General features: G+C 43.0%; 1 protein-coding gene across 6 annotated transcripts in view; it reads left to right on the forward strand.

Moving 5' to 3' along the window:
• The window catches only part of Rbfox1 (RNA binding protein, fox-1 homolog (C. elegans) 1), a 1,527,688-nt gene that overhangs the window by 222,191 nt on the left and 1,291,214 nt on the right, over positions 1-14,283 (forward strand). The gene's annotated exons all lie outside the window — the stretch shown is intronic.

Here is a 14,283-nt window from a genome sequence, read left to right on the forward strand (position 1 = left end):
GGTTTCTCATTGATCCTGGAGCTCATCAATTAGACTACACTGGCTGGCCAGCAAGCTCCATGGGTTTGCCTCTTCCTACCTTCCTAGTGCTGGAATTACAGACGTCTGCCACTATGCCACTATTGACAAGGATGCAAGGGCTTATGTAGGGTCCAGGCTTGCATGATAAACACTCTATTTTCCAAGCATCTCCCCAGCCAGTATTTCATTTTGTAATGGAGCCAAGACAATTTTTGAAAAATATATATCACAAAAGAAGACATCAGTCAGATTCCATGGCCACTGAAGGGCTGAGGATAAGCATGGGGCTTGGAGTGAGACATCTACTTTAACTGCCTTTTATCTGTTTTGTGAGACAGTATCATGCTATGTGGGACCAAGCTGACCTGACTCTGCCATGGAAGTCAGTTTGGGCTCAAACTGACCTTTCAGCCTCAGCCTCCTGAGTACTGGAGTTCACAGGCATGCACAACCATATCTGGCTTTGCTCAGCCACTTTCTAAATCCATGATACTGGCTTTGGATGCGAGACCCCAGGATTTCAGCTCTTTGCCAGACAGGAGATCTAGAGTTCCACATTCCAAGTGGGTGTGATGGCCAAGTTTTATTAATTCCCCTGACCTAAATTGGATGCAAGCCTGACTTAGATGGTCACCCATTATTTATTTTTCAGATTTGTGTCCAGGTCGCAAACGGTCCGATGACAGTGATCCCCTCTCCTTTGCGTGGGCTCCTTCCATTTGTCAAGTACCTTCCGAGTTCTTCTCTGGCTCCTTCAAGCCCCTTTCGTCTGTCAAGCAGAGTTAGGCACCTGGTCTAGTGAAGTACAGACACAGCTCATGTCCCAGGAAAGTGCACTGTGCCGCTCTCTCAGCAGCTTGTCCACGTCTACTTTCTTAACCAAATTTGTACAATAGTGATATCAAAGATCCTCCCTGTGGCTGGGGAGCATGCTCAGTGGGCACAGTGGCTGGAGAGGATGCTCAGTGGGCACAGTGGCTGGAGAGGATGCTCAGTGGACCCAGTGGCTGGGGAGCATGCTCAGTGGGTACAGTGGCTGGGGAGCATGCTCAATGGGTACAGTGACTGGGAAGGCTGCTCAGTGGGCGCAGTACTTTAATGTACTCATGATAGTCTGAGTTTAAGCCCTAACACCCATATCAGTATCCAGGCCTGGCATCAGGTGCCTGCAATTTTAATGCTAAGGAGGCAGAGATGGGAGGATCCCTGGAGTTCATGGCCACCTAATGTGTTTGAACAAGTGAATTCTGGCTTTATTGAGAAACAATAAACATCTCAAAACACAGGGTGGCGGGTACTCACCCTGATGACGTCTGGCTTGTAAATGCATGTGATTTCAGGTGCGGGCGGCAAACCAGGATACACACATGCACACTCATGCATGTACACATGCACACATCCATGTGCACACAACACACTTGCCTGCTCGATTCCTCGTCTACATGGGTCTCCTTCTAGGGCTTCTGGAAGTGGGGATGGAGTTAAGAGAGCCAAAATCCAAGCATTTCACTGACTTACACATAGTTTAGGAAGATAAGCCTATTTCCTCCTTTCAAATTTCTGCTCATGGTTCTTTAAAGTATTTTATTTTGTGGGAAATATGCATCAGATGTTCGCATTCTACTGAACAGCCACCGCCATACATCAGAATGCTCTTGATCCTAGAATTGTCTGACTCTGGAAATCTGGTAAACAGGGAAAACGTGTACATTCAACTTGATGCCATAGTTCATATGCAGCCCGTGCTCCAGTACAGTTGATAAAGTGCTGCAGGCTCAAATATGCTTTTCTTTGCCGTTGACCAGCAGAGATGGCTTTGTTTTATGGATGGTCTAAAGGACTTTCCCCTTGCCTTTCTCAGCTGAGCCGCGGAAGTCTCATGACACAACTTCTCCATTTGATACCACATGACATATGAAGAGCCCCCAAACACTGTCACTAGACATGTAGGTCCTTAGACACATAGAGGTCTGCTTTTTATTTCTCCTTGTCCAGATACTTTGGGCAAGATACTTGGACTTTGCTTGTTTTGCTTAGTTTTGTTTTTTGCTTGTTTGTTTATCAGAAGAAATTCTAGGACTGACAAAATGACTCAGCAGGCAAGAATTCTTGTTGCCAAACTTGTTGTGCTGGATTTTATCCCTAGGACCACTGACCCCTGCAAGTTGTCCTCTGACCACACACACACACACACACGCACACGCACACACATACACATACTACAGGCAAACCCACATACATTACTACACACCCTTTTACCCACAGATAAATAAACAAATTTAATACTATTTTTTTAAAAGAAATCCTTACATCATAATTCCTGAGTTTATAGAAAAATAAGCATCTAATCATAATATGACCCAGCTGTACCACTCTGAACCTAAAGCTTTACCTAGCACACTCCAAGCCAGGGTACCACAGAGATTATTCGTGCATGAAAGTTTACTGTAGCACTAGTCACACCGCAAAGCTATGCAATCAGTCTAGGTGTCCAGAAACCAAGGGAATTGGAGGAGGGGGAATGTGACTTATGCGTACAATGGGATGTATCTTTCAACCATAAAGAAGAATGAAGTCATATCAGTTGCAGGAGAATGAATACAACTGGAGATGATTTCACTAAATGAATTAATCCAGGTCCCAGCAAGACAGATTTTGTTCCACTTGTGGCTCCTAGATTTTATATAGTCACATGAAGTGATCTGTATATCTATTAAATGGAAAGAGAAGTGAGATTTTCTAGGGGAACAAAATGGAAAGTGATAAAAGGGATGGTAGGAGAGATGGATCAGAGGGCGGCACATTCAAGGAAAAACACATATTCCTAGGTTCAAACACTGTCCTTGTGAGCTAGATACATTTTCCATCATCCCTGTGTATGATATGATGTAGATGCTTTATGGGGGCTGTGGGCATCCACTGATTTTGAAGTATTAATCAGAATACTAGCTCCAGGGTAAATGGCTCTAGTACCCCAGGAGTGCTCTATGAATTCTACCTTCCCAGGGAGGAAGAGACTTGTGATATTACATAGTTCTGGTCCAGACTAGACGTGTCCCTGATGGTGCCTCAGTATGGATAAAGAAGAGCAAATTGAGGTAGAGCCAAATGGTAGGGTTGGATAGACACTGCATGGAACAGAATTTAATGGAGGGGATCGGGATCGGCAGTCATATACTGGGCTAACTAGAAGGGATGGAGAGGACAGCTGAGAGGAATCTATTTTTGAATGGCTGGGGTGTGGCTCAGCAGCACAGATCTTCTCTAGAATGCCCCAGGGAGGAGCTGAGGACCTGGCTCAGCAGTAAAGTAACTGCATGGAATGGCTCTGAGGTAGAGCACCTCCCTAGGATCTCCTGCAGATAGTCTGAGGGCATGGCTGAGCAGTAAGAAATTTGCTTATCACGCACCAAGCCCTGCATTCACTCCATCCCCAGCATTGGAGGAAAAAACAAAAGCAAAAACAAAAAGAAATGAAGTGGAAATTAATCTCTTCTTGGGCTTTAATTAAAAAGCACAGAGAAGGAACGTGTATTAAGTACAGGTGCTAAGCATGCAACCTTAGAGATACTGAGATGCGGAGGAGGAGGAGGAGGAGGAGGAGGAGGGGAGGGGGATAGGAGGAGGAGGAGGAGGAGGAGGAGGAGGAGGAGGAGGGTTGCAGTGTGGATTCTCCCGCTGGACGAGGACAGGCTCTGTAGCTGCACATATATTAGTGTGATTAAGGGTGGCTTCTGCTTAGAATTCTAGCATCAACTTAGTGTGTACCTTGCAATGTGCCCAAGAGGAGGATTTTGCTGGAATATACAGCAGGAGATCTTTAATAATATTTTTGTATTTTTGAAAGTCCCCATATTTATAGAATGAGTATTGGTCATATCCATCGACTAATATTCCACCCAATTCCCTCTAGTGTTTCCACATCTTGCTCCAGCTCCATGTCCTCTTTATTATTATTATTATTATTAATTTTTATTTTGGTCATTCATCACCTGGATCTGATTAGTACTGCCCATATGTGCATGGGTGTGTGACTATTTACTGTAGCACAAGCAACCTAGCAAGAGTTATATCCCTAAAGGAGAGTGACGATCCCTGCTTCAGAAACCATCAGTAGCCAATAGCTTCTGTTCCAGCTGGAGCGTGGGGGCCCCTCCATGCTGGAGCTCTGCCTGGCTTGGTCTTGTAGAGGTCTTGTGCAGGTAACTAACAGTTGCTGTGAACTGGTGTGTGTGGTAGCCATGGCATGAGCAGAAGTCGGCACTCCACAGCTCTCTTCCCTGTTGGATGGTGCCACACCCCTTCTGTATTCTCTTTTATAAAGTTTCCTGAACCATAGAGACTGGTGTTGATGACTCATCCACTTGGTGTTTTGACCAGTTGTGAGTCTTTATCAGAGCACTAAAAACAAAACAAACAAAAGAAAAAAACAATAAAATAAAACAAAACCCCTTAAATTGGAGTGCACCCCTTCACGGGCCTGTGAAAGATGCCCGGAGCAAGTGTGACCTTCACATCCTCACGGTGTACGGGAAGAGTGGCTTCTTACGACTTCCTTTCCAGAAAGAACACAATCCCCTGGTGCATCCCCATAGTTTGTGTTTTAACAAAAGTCCATCTTTTAGATTTTTTTTTTTATTATATTGGGAAAGGTTGTTTCTGCTCTGATTCTCTCAAGCCCCAACAGTAGGTTTCAAGAAAAGCATACTGTTGGCTGCCTACTGCTTCAGCATCATGCAGACGTATTGTGATTATTGGTGTTCCTAGGTGCCTCATGAGAGCCATATGATCAGGAAGTCTACAGAAGTTGTGTGGGCCATTTGTAGGTCATTTTCATTCTAGAGCAGATAGAGCCTCTATTGGCATCTACCTGTCATTTTACTTGTGTCTCACGTAGAACATCTGTTGAATCAGGGAGAGATATTAGCATGAAAGTGGCAGAAAACTCAGGTGAATCTTGGTTTTCCTAGGGAACTTTGGGGCTGGGATGTGGCTCAACTGATAAGGTACTTATATAGCATGCATGAAGCCCTGGGTTTCAACTCTAGCATTCTATAAATCAGGTATGGTAGCTCACATGTCTAGAATCAGGAGGTAGTACAGAAAGATAAGGAGTTAAAAGGCCAACCCCACTACATAAAAACTTTGATGTTAACTTGGCATTTATTAAGCCCCACCTCATGAAAAGAATATCAAGAATTTGGTCTGAAAATATGTGTGAGGAATAGACATATAAACCCTTGGCTTTTGTCTCCAGCAATGCTGCAACAATAAAAAATGACCAAGAAGTAGAGAAAAGTGAGAGGTTGTCTTCTCTGCTGTCCAATGTGAAACCCGAGGATGCAAAGGGAGGCAGGGTAGAGATGCATGGGCCACTTTTCTATTAGGGAATTCCACTGTCCTCAGCAGTTGGGCTCTACCTTTTGGTTGCAAGATGGCAGCTTACTGTCTGATTGCATTCTCCTTCTATTCAGCAGGAAAGAGGATTGGCCAGCTAGTCTAGCTGGTTTAGTGAGCTACAGGTTTAGTGAGAAACCTTGCCTCAAAATGTAAGATAGAGAGTGATAGACGAAGGCATGCCATGTTGGCTTCTGGTCTCCATGTTTATGTTCACACACATGTCTCTGCACACACATGCATGGACCTTGGGCACTTTCTCCTTTACTTGCGTTGTTGGACCTGGTGTTTCCTGAGCAAGGTCTTATGAGAACTGGTTGGATATATGCAGTGCCATTGTTTACCTGTCAACAAGACTGACACATTCCTTCCCACATTGATTTTATGCACTTTTCAGTCTTTCATTAAGCCTGGTTTATGCCAGGCTCTGGGTAGAACCATGACAGAGATGATGACTGTGAGTTCTTTGTTATATTAGGCTTTGGCGGAGACAACAGGACATCTAATGATGTCAAAGGTCAAGTCGTGTTTACCTTGGGATTGCCTTAAATCATTTGGTTTCCTTTATCTGAGAAAGCATTTGTTCTACATCCCTGCATAATGGGGAATAATGCTGGCCATCTCTGGTCAAAATATAGATTGATGTGCATGGTGTGGAGGAGGTAAATGGGCTGAGGGAAATGTCGGGTGCTCTTGTTGCTGTGACAACAGACTTAACAAAGCAATTTGAGAAAGGAAGGCTTTATTTTCGCTCACAGTTTGAGGGTGCAATACAGCATTTCAGGGAAGGCATGATAATGGGAACTTGCAGTAGCTGGTCACGTGGCTCACACACTGGGAAGCAGAGAGCGAATGCTAGTGCCCAGCTTGCTGTCTCCTTTGTATTTGGCCATGACCCTTGGCACACAGACTGATGCCCTGGCTTTTAGCATGGATCTTCCCACCTTAACTATCCTAATCTAGAAACTCTCTCACAAATATCCATTGATTATTGTCCCCATAATGATTCTAAGTCCCCAGAGCTGACAATCAAGATTACCACCACAGAGCCTTCTTTAGACACAGAATGGGTAGAGACATTCACACACTCAAGGAAAACAGCTCTTCAGCCTGAAACAGGGGAAGTTTGAGAACAGAAAGTCTGTGTACCTATGCTGGGAAGCAAGGGAGGGAGGCCTTCTACAAAAACGATTCAGTTCAGGGTTACAGTGGCAAACTTTCTCTTCTATAGCACTTGTTCTTAAATCCATTTGTGTGCAAGTCCTTTGTCACCCGAGTCGTTCCTGGAATAAGTCTAGCCTAGCATTCACACTGCAACTGTTACAGCAGTACAGAGTGGCAGGGAGAAGGTATTTATGTTTTTATGGGAAGATAAGAAAAGGACAGCTTTGGTAAAGGCATTCAGTTGGTTGGGAGAGAAAATAACCAAACCAACAAATGTACTGGACTTACATTTCTGTAATCACTCAATTTGGACTGAGTAGCATAGCCTCCAGCTATGAAACCGTTTCTCTCAAATTTTTTTTCTTTTTCTGCAATCTGTCTCCCACTGTGACAGATGTGGCTTATCTCGTGCCCAGTTCTGTAAGAAAAAAATCCCTCTTTCTTTCTCCTCCTCTTTCTTTTCCTCTCTTTATCGCTGGAGCTGGGAGTGTCTGCCAGTGTCTGCTCACTTCCTGGCTGGCATGTTTTCGTCATCCCATTTGTGTCTATAATTTGGAGAGTTTTCTCTTTGTTTGTAAATTTGTCATTATCTCACACAAAGTGCCTTGCCACGGTTTAGTAAATATCTCTATGTCTTCATGCTCAAAGCTCCACTCCATCTGCAAGCTCAGTGTATTTGTCCCTAAATGCCACTTCTGAAGGAGCAAGTTGGAACCAGAAGGGCTGGCAATAACAGTGGCTGCCAGCAGCATCCACTATTACAGGATTAATAGGAATTAGGTCTGCTTGAGGCCACCCAGGGAGACAGCACTCTATTCCCAAGTTAAACTCAAATAAAGAGAGAAAGCTAGGATTAAGTGAGAGGCCCCTTCTCCAAAAACAAGGGGAATGGTTTCTAAGGAACAACACCCAAGATGAACCTCTAGCACCTATGTGTATTCAAGTATACTTAAAGACATCCCTGTGCATGCATTAACACTCCTTTGTACACATGCATATACACACATGAACAATGAAATATGAACCTCCTGATATCCCCACCCCCAGACTCTCAGAAGTCAGATGGTATTTGGATCTTCTCAGCTGTAGTTTCTAGAATTTTCCACAGTTCTCAGATCCTATTGATGACCTGGTCCTCTGAGGTCCTAAGACATACTCATCCCTATTTCAGATCTTTGCACATGCTGTCCTGTCCTGGCTTCTAGAGTAGTCATTCCTTTCTGCTTCTTTAGTGGCTTGGCCACCAGATAGAAGCTATGTTTCCAGAAAAGTCTTCGATAGTTCTAAACAGACAGACAGGTTCCCAGATAGCATCAAAAGCTGTGCATATCTGTACATTTACAACTATGTTTACAGCTATCTTAGTTTCTAACAGCCTGATATAATATATATATATATTCTCGTTTCTGACTTCTGCTAAGCTGCCAGTTTGCAGGTCACTCCATAATGTGTGCTGAGTGTTCAATGAGCATTGGTTCAATATATGATGAGAAGAACTCTGAACCCGACATGTGGAAAAAATGCCAATAAAAAAAATGGCCTCCTTTGAACTTAGCTCTGAGTCTAAATCCATACCACCCTTGTTCAGTCATTGCACTGGAATTATGGACAGATGATCCAAAGATGGAAATTATTTTTTCTCTTCAACTCCTTCAGTAGTCACAGTAGAACAGTGAGTTGGGACCATGCAGTGCTTGCTGGGTACTAGGAACCCTAAAATAAAGATGTTGTTATGTTGTCTTTTTTTCCAGAAACCATTCATCTGCCTCAGAACCTTAACTTGTCATCTCATTTTATTATTTGCTCCTTTGCAGTTTTCATGTGTTTGTGTGGTGTGTATATGGGTATATGGATGTTTGAATGTGTGTGAGTGCCTGTGTGTGGGTATTTGTGCATGTATGTGCATGTGCATTTAGAGGCCCAAGGTGGGTATTGAGGGTCATTTTTCATCTATCTTCTACTCTATTAATTGAGGCAGGATTTCCCACTCAAACCAAGAGCTAGACAATATAGCTAGTTCTGGTGATTCTCTGACTTTGCCTTCTCTTGTTGGAATTACAAGTAGATACCCTGCTCACCCACAATTTACATGAGTTCTGGGAAATCTGAACCCCAATCCTTTCTTAGGATTTCATTGCTGTGAAGAGACCACTACCAAGGCAACCCTTATAAAGGACAACATTTAATTGGAGGTGGCTTACAATTTCAGAAGTTTAGTCTATTATCATCATGGAGGGAAGCATGGCAAGATCCTGACAGACATGGTGCTAGAGGAGCCAAGAATTCTACATCTTGAACCCCGATGCATCCAGGAGGAGACTGGCTTCCACACTGTGTGGAGCTTGAGCATAAGAGGCCTTAAAGTTCATCCCCACAGTGATCTATTTCCTCCAACACCTCCTAATAGTTCTACTCCCTATGGGACAAACGTTCAAACATAAATCGATGGGGTCCAAACCTGTGCAAACCTCCACAAGTCCTCACAGGAAGGCCACAAGTGCTTAACTTCATTCCCCTGCTTGTCATCTCATTTTGAAGAGCTCACCACACTGACTTTAGCAAAGGATGAGACATTTAATCTGAGACATCCGTTTAAAATTCTGAAGTGTCCCTGTAATCACATTTTCCAGACTTCTTTGTGAGGTATGTAAGAGTCCATCATATCTTCTCTGGTGCCTGGGACCAGGGAGGTTTTCTTCTCTTCACTCTGTTCTTGGTATTTTTTGCTTCAGCTCTGCTCAGCTGACTTCTCAGAATTCTCCATGACCACATCACCTCTCTGCCCCTCTCTCTCCATAAGCTGCACACTCCTTTTGCCTCTGAGAACATTCTGTCTTCCTCCCCTCCCCCACAGAACTGTGGCTCCATAACAAATTTACTCTTTCGTAGGGAGTTTTTTAGTGTCATCTAATGTTCATTATAGAGCAAAGACTTCATTGTTGTTCAACTTTTTAAGAATCCTATATGAACATGCAATGTATTCTAGCCAGTGAAACTAGAGAGAGAGAAACAGGTTACTTCTAACTTGGAAATTTAATGAACCAATCAATGACTCCAGACTTCTGTGACGAGAACAGAGAGTCAGTTCTGTGTCACTTTGAGCCATGTAGAGAATCTGATAAAGAAGACCCCAATGGAACAATAACTCAAGTCAGAAATTCGCCTTTGTTGTTACCTGGCTCCAAGATTATGGGGTTATTTGTTACTTAGTAAACCTAGCCCATCTCTGTGGGCTCACCTAAAAATGGCAGCTGCTTCCAGGTGAAGTCAATGGTGTTAGAAGCATCCCAGTGGCTCCGAGGAATGAAGACGCATGTATGAGATTGAAGCCATGGCTGTGGTAGATTCTAATTGGGATCTAAAGAACCAAAGGCAGAAACAAAGCATGGGGCAGTGGTGAGAAGAGTTTCAGAAGCCTCAGAGCCAGAGGAGTACGCAGCAATGGCAGTGCCCATCGGCTGCCCTCACGGAACCCCACAGTGCTCACACTCACAAGGTAGGGCCACCTTTTCCGCAAACACCTTGAATCTATCCTTCTTAATGATGTGTTCAAATAAGCACTCTCCTGTTTCCCAAAGACTCCAGTCCCAGGACCAGTCTGGTGCTACTGATGCCCTTTCTTATGGATGAGGGTGTTTTTAGGTTTTCTATCTCCTTGCGATATTAAAGAATCTTCCCATAAAAATTTCCAGTCCCCCTCCCCCATCTCTCCAGCAGTAGGAACAAATCTAAATGGCACACATGTTAAGCAAGTGCTCTACCACTGGCCTATAGCCACAGCTTTCATTTAACTTTGTAATCAATTTTTCGCCAGGATCTCCCTCTGCAGCTCGGGCTGGCCTTCAATCATTCCGTAGCCCAGACAGGTCTTGAACTTGTGATCCCATTGCCTCAGCCACCTGAGTTGCCTGGATGAGGCTTTTGTTAAAACCACAGATAGTTTTTAATATAGCTCAGAAGCCAGAGTCTCAAATAATAGATGCTATTTTTCACCACAAAGTTTTGGGAAGCTCCTGCTGGAAGGTTGGAAAACTTCTTAGCGTCTTAGCATCAAAGAGGAGAGCAGAGCAGCGAGGCTGCAGAAGTGCCTCAGTGGTTGAGAGCACTGGTTGCTCTTCCAGAGGGCTTAAAGTTCATTCCCGGCATCCGCATGGTGGCTCACAAACACCTGTAACTCTAAATCTAGGGGTTTTCACACCTTCTTCTGACCTCTATGGGCACCGGCACACACAGTGAATGTAGGAATGAGCTCTCACTCTGTCCCTCTCCCTGTCTGTCATGCACATGCACACGCACACGCGCGCGTGCGCGCATGTATATACACACACACACACACACAGAGAGACAGAGAGAGAGAGACAGAGAAAGAGAGACAGAGAGAGAGAGAAAGAAACAGAGAAACAGAGAGTGAAAAACAAAGAGAGAAACACACAGAGAGAAACACAGAGAGAGAAACAGAGAGAGAGACAGAGAGAGTGAAACACAGGTCTTAGAAAAGCTAGCTTGCTCTTATCTAGGTGTACACAAATCTAGTTGAAAGCGACTAAGGCTTACACTGTCTAATGACTGGGTGTGTGACATCTCTGAGCATCCATGGATGTCATGCACAGGTTGGACATCATGTCACAGTTTCTCAGCCTGTGAAGAACTGTGAGTACCATGGCTTAAAATGGGTTATTACCTTTTTATATTTATCCCAAACTGTTAAGGTCAGCATTAAAATTTGACCTTTTCCTTGCCAACCCGTTTGAAGTAATTAACCCCCCATGTCTGGAAACACAAGGAAGCTAGGACTTTGTTATTAGATTCTCATAAAGAGCCTATTAATATTAAAATTGCTTGCCTCTCGGGCTGACTGTATTAATGGCCCGGCGCTGGGTAAACAGGAGCACTAGCATGGCGTTTTAAAATGCATGAGTGGAGGGCAGAGCTGTTCCAGCAGCTACCGGATCCAGGATCCATCGCGGAGCCTTTGTGACAGTTTCCTCGTCCATTGGCTCAGACCTCTGTTTTTAATGTGCATCTGCAGATTTCCCTGGGTTTGCCAGGAGACCCCTTTTATTTCAGTTGAATATAGAGTGTCCAAAGAAGCAGGTAGGCCACAATGATCCCTACACTCACCCCCAAGATGCTCGCAGAGCTCTATATACCTAGATGTCAGAGAGCTCAGTTTGGGGCCTTACATTAAGCTGTGGTTCCCTGTGTAGACTATGCCACTCCAAACAGTGCTCCTAATTTCAGATATGCACAGATATGCATCTGATTCTCAAGGTCTGACTGTTGGGTGCTTGTCTGTGAATTCCACAGCTTCTGTTTGTTAACTTGGACATTCAGAGTGTGCATCAACCTGCCATCATCTATCATGATTTATGCTGGGCTTTGGGATACACTGGAAAATGGATGAGGCAGGCGATTTTTTCTCATGGATCTCACAGTTCACTGCAGGAACCCCCAATGGTCAGAGAAGCAAATAAATCATTAAAAATAAAGTAATAAGTCAATATCAGGAGAAATTAAATAGACACTCTACACTGTATTATTGCTAAGTACAAATACACAGATTGTAGTAGCTGAATAAACCTCAGACAAGGTTTAACAGTATGGCATATGATGGGAGGCTTCAAAACTTCTGAAAAAGGAAGACAATAAAAACAACAACAACACCTGTTGTAAATAGACACAAGGCAAGGAAAACCATTCTAGACAAGAAACAATTTGAAAACAGACTTCTCATGAGAAGTTTTGGATGCAATGAAGGAACAGAGGATTTTTCAATTGGTAAAAATAAATGCTTTTCACAAATCTATATTTAACAGCAACGCAAATCCTTCAAAAAAAGGAGAAATAAGGGAATTATCGGGTGATAAATAGAAAAAAAAGAGCAAAGTAAGTACTAACCAGCAAACCTACCTGAAATGGGAGCTAGATGAGGTTTCTTAGGAAAAATAAAATGTAAACAACAACAACAAAACAAACAAACAAAAAAACTCAAAAAACCAGACACCAGGCAAAAAGGAACAACCTGCTCTTCCAAGATAAGGGGGTAACTTTTACTGATATACTCAGGAAATGATGCAATAAGAAACATGGTGAATGCAGAAAATTAATAAACAGAAAGTCCTGCTTTGGCAGAAAGCAATGACTAACACTTTCAAGTCTCTAACAAATTGACAAAGTAAGAGGAGGGGCCACACCAGGAAGGAAGTGGGGAGGGCAGAGTTCACTGAATATGTAAGGCGTTATCTTAGGGTCTGTTTAACTATTGAGGGCACTGGACTTGTGACTTCAAGAATTTCCCCAAAGTAATCTTCACCCAAAGGGTTTTGTCAAAGGATTCCTCCAAATGGCGAGGCAAACAGAGCAATTCTCAATTCATTTTTGGAGCAGATATTTCTCTGACAATAGAAAAGAGAAGAGTACAAAGGAAAACCAAAGATGAACTGGAAACCCATGTTGTTCATGACAGTAAAGATGGGTATTATGTACTAGATGGCAAAAAAGTATCGACCACCTAAATTCAGCTAAATGTAGAAAGAGTTGTATGGATAAAGGGAAGTTTCCTCAGAGATACTATCAGTAAAACTATGCCTCTTAAATCAGTGTGATACACAACAACCACAGGTTGGACAAGAAATCATCACTCAACATGGCTTTTGATGAAGTCCAATTAACTATTTCATTATAAAATCTGTCTGAAAAAACATGAAGTGGAGAGGTTTGGATACAATAAAGAGCACCAAGAAAACCTCTAACACATAAAAACTCAGTTCCTATAACACTAAAAGAACAGGTCAGCAGACAAAAGTTAAAGCAGGTGTGGTTATACACACAGTGGGGGGTCTCTTTGTGCCTTAAGAGAACCAGAGTTCTGTCACCTGCAGAAAAATTGAGGGAAATGGAGATGGTATTAAGCAAAATAAATCATACTCAGAAGACACATATCTCATTTGCTCTCTCTTTTGTGGATCCTTGATACTGTATAGGCACATAAAATTGTATGTCCATGTAAAATAGGAAATGAGAGGCTAGAAGATTGCCCAGTGGTTATAAGCACTTCTTTTTTCAGGGAACCTGAGTTCAGTTTCCAGCTATTTGCATCTCTACCTTCAGAGGATTCAACACCTTCTTCTGGCCTCTGCAGGCACATCCCCACACATGCTCATACATATATGTACACAGCCAGAGGAGGGGGGAGGAAGGGCAGAAGAGAGTTCCTTAAAAAGGGGACAGAAGTAAGAATATTATCTGGAAGGAAGGACCCAGGAGGGGAGAGAGCTGAGAGCAGTTATGGTCAAAGTGCATGATGGACTAATTTGAAAATGCCTTCATGAAATCCATCACTGTGTACAGTGAATATCCCCCATAAAAGCTAGAAAAGAAAATATCAGGGAAATTATACAAGTAAGCAATATTCCATTAACAATTATTTTTTTGTGGGCTACAAGGGAAGAATAAATAGCTTTCCAGAGGAAAGAGGACCCTAGCTTTTGAGCAATACTGCAGGTTCTTTTGCATGCCTATGAAACAGGAAGGACCTTAGTTTCCCAATCACACTGCCTTTATTACCTAAAATCTGAATTGGAATAAAAATAATTAAGATTTTAAAAATAAAAATACTAAGATAGGAAAACATTTAATGAGACAGAACTTAGAGGCTGACAGCTACATGTTCATATTTCTAGGAATTTACCATGTTCATGG

The sequence above is a fragment of the Mus musculus genome, chromosome 16 (assembly GCF_000001635.26).
Source record: "Mus musculus strain C57BL/6J chromosome 16, GRCm38.p6 C57BL/6J".
Classification (NCBI taxonomy): Eukaryota; Metazoa; Chordata; class Mammalia; order Rodentia; family Muridae; genus Mus; species Mus musculus.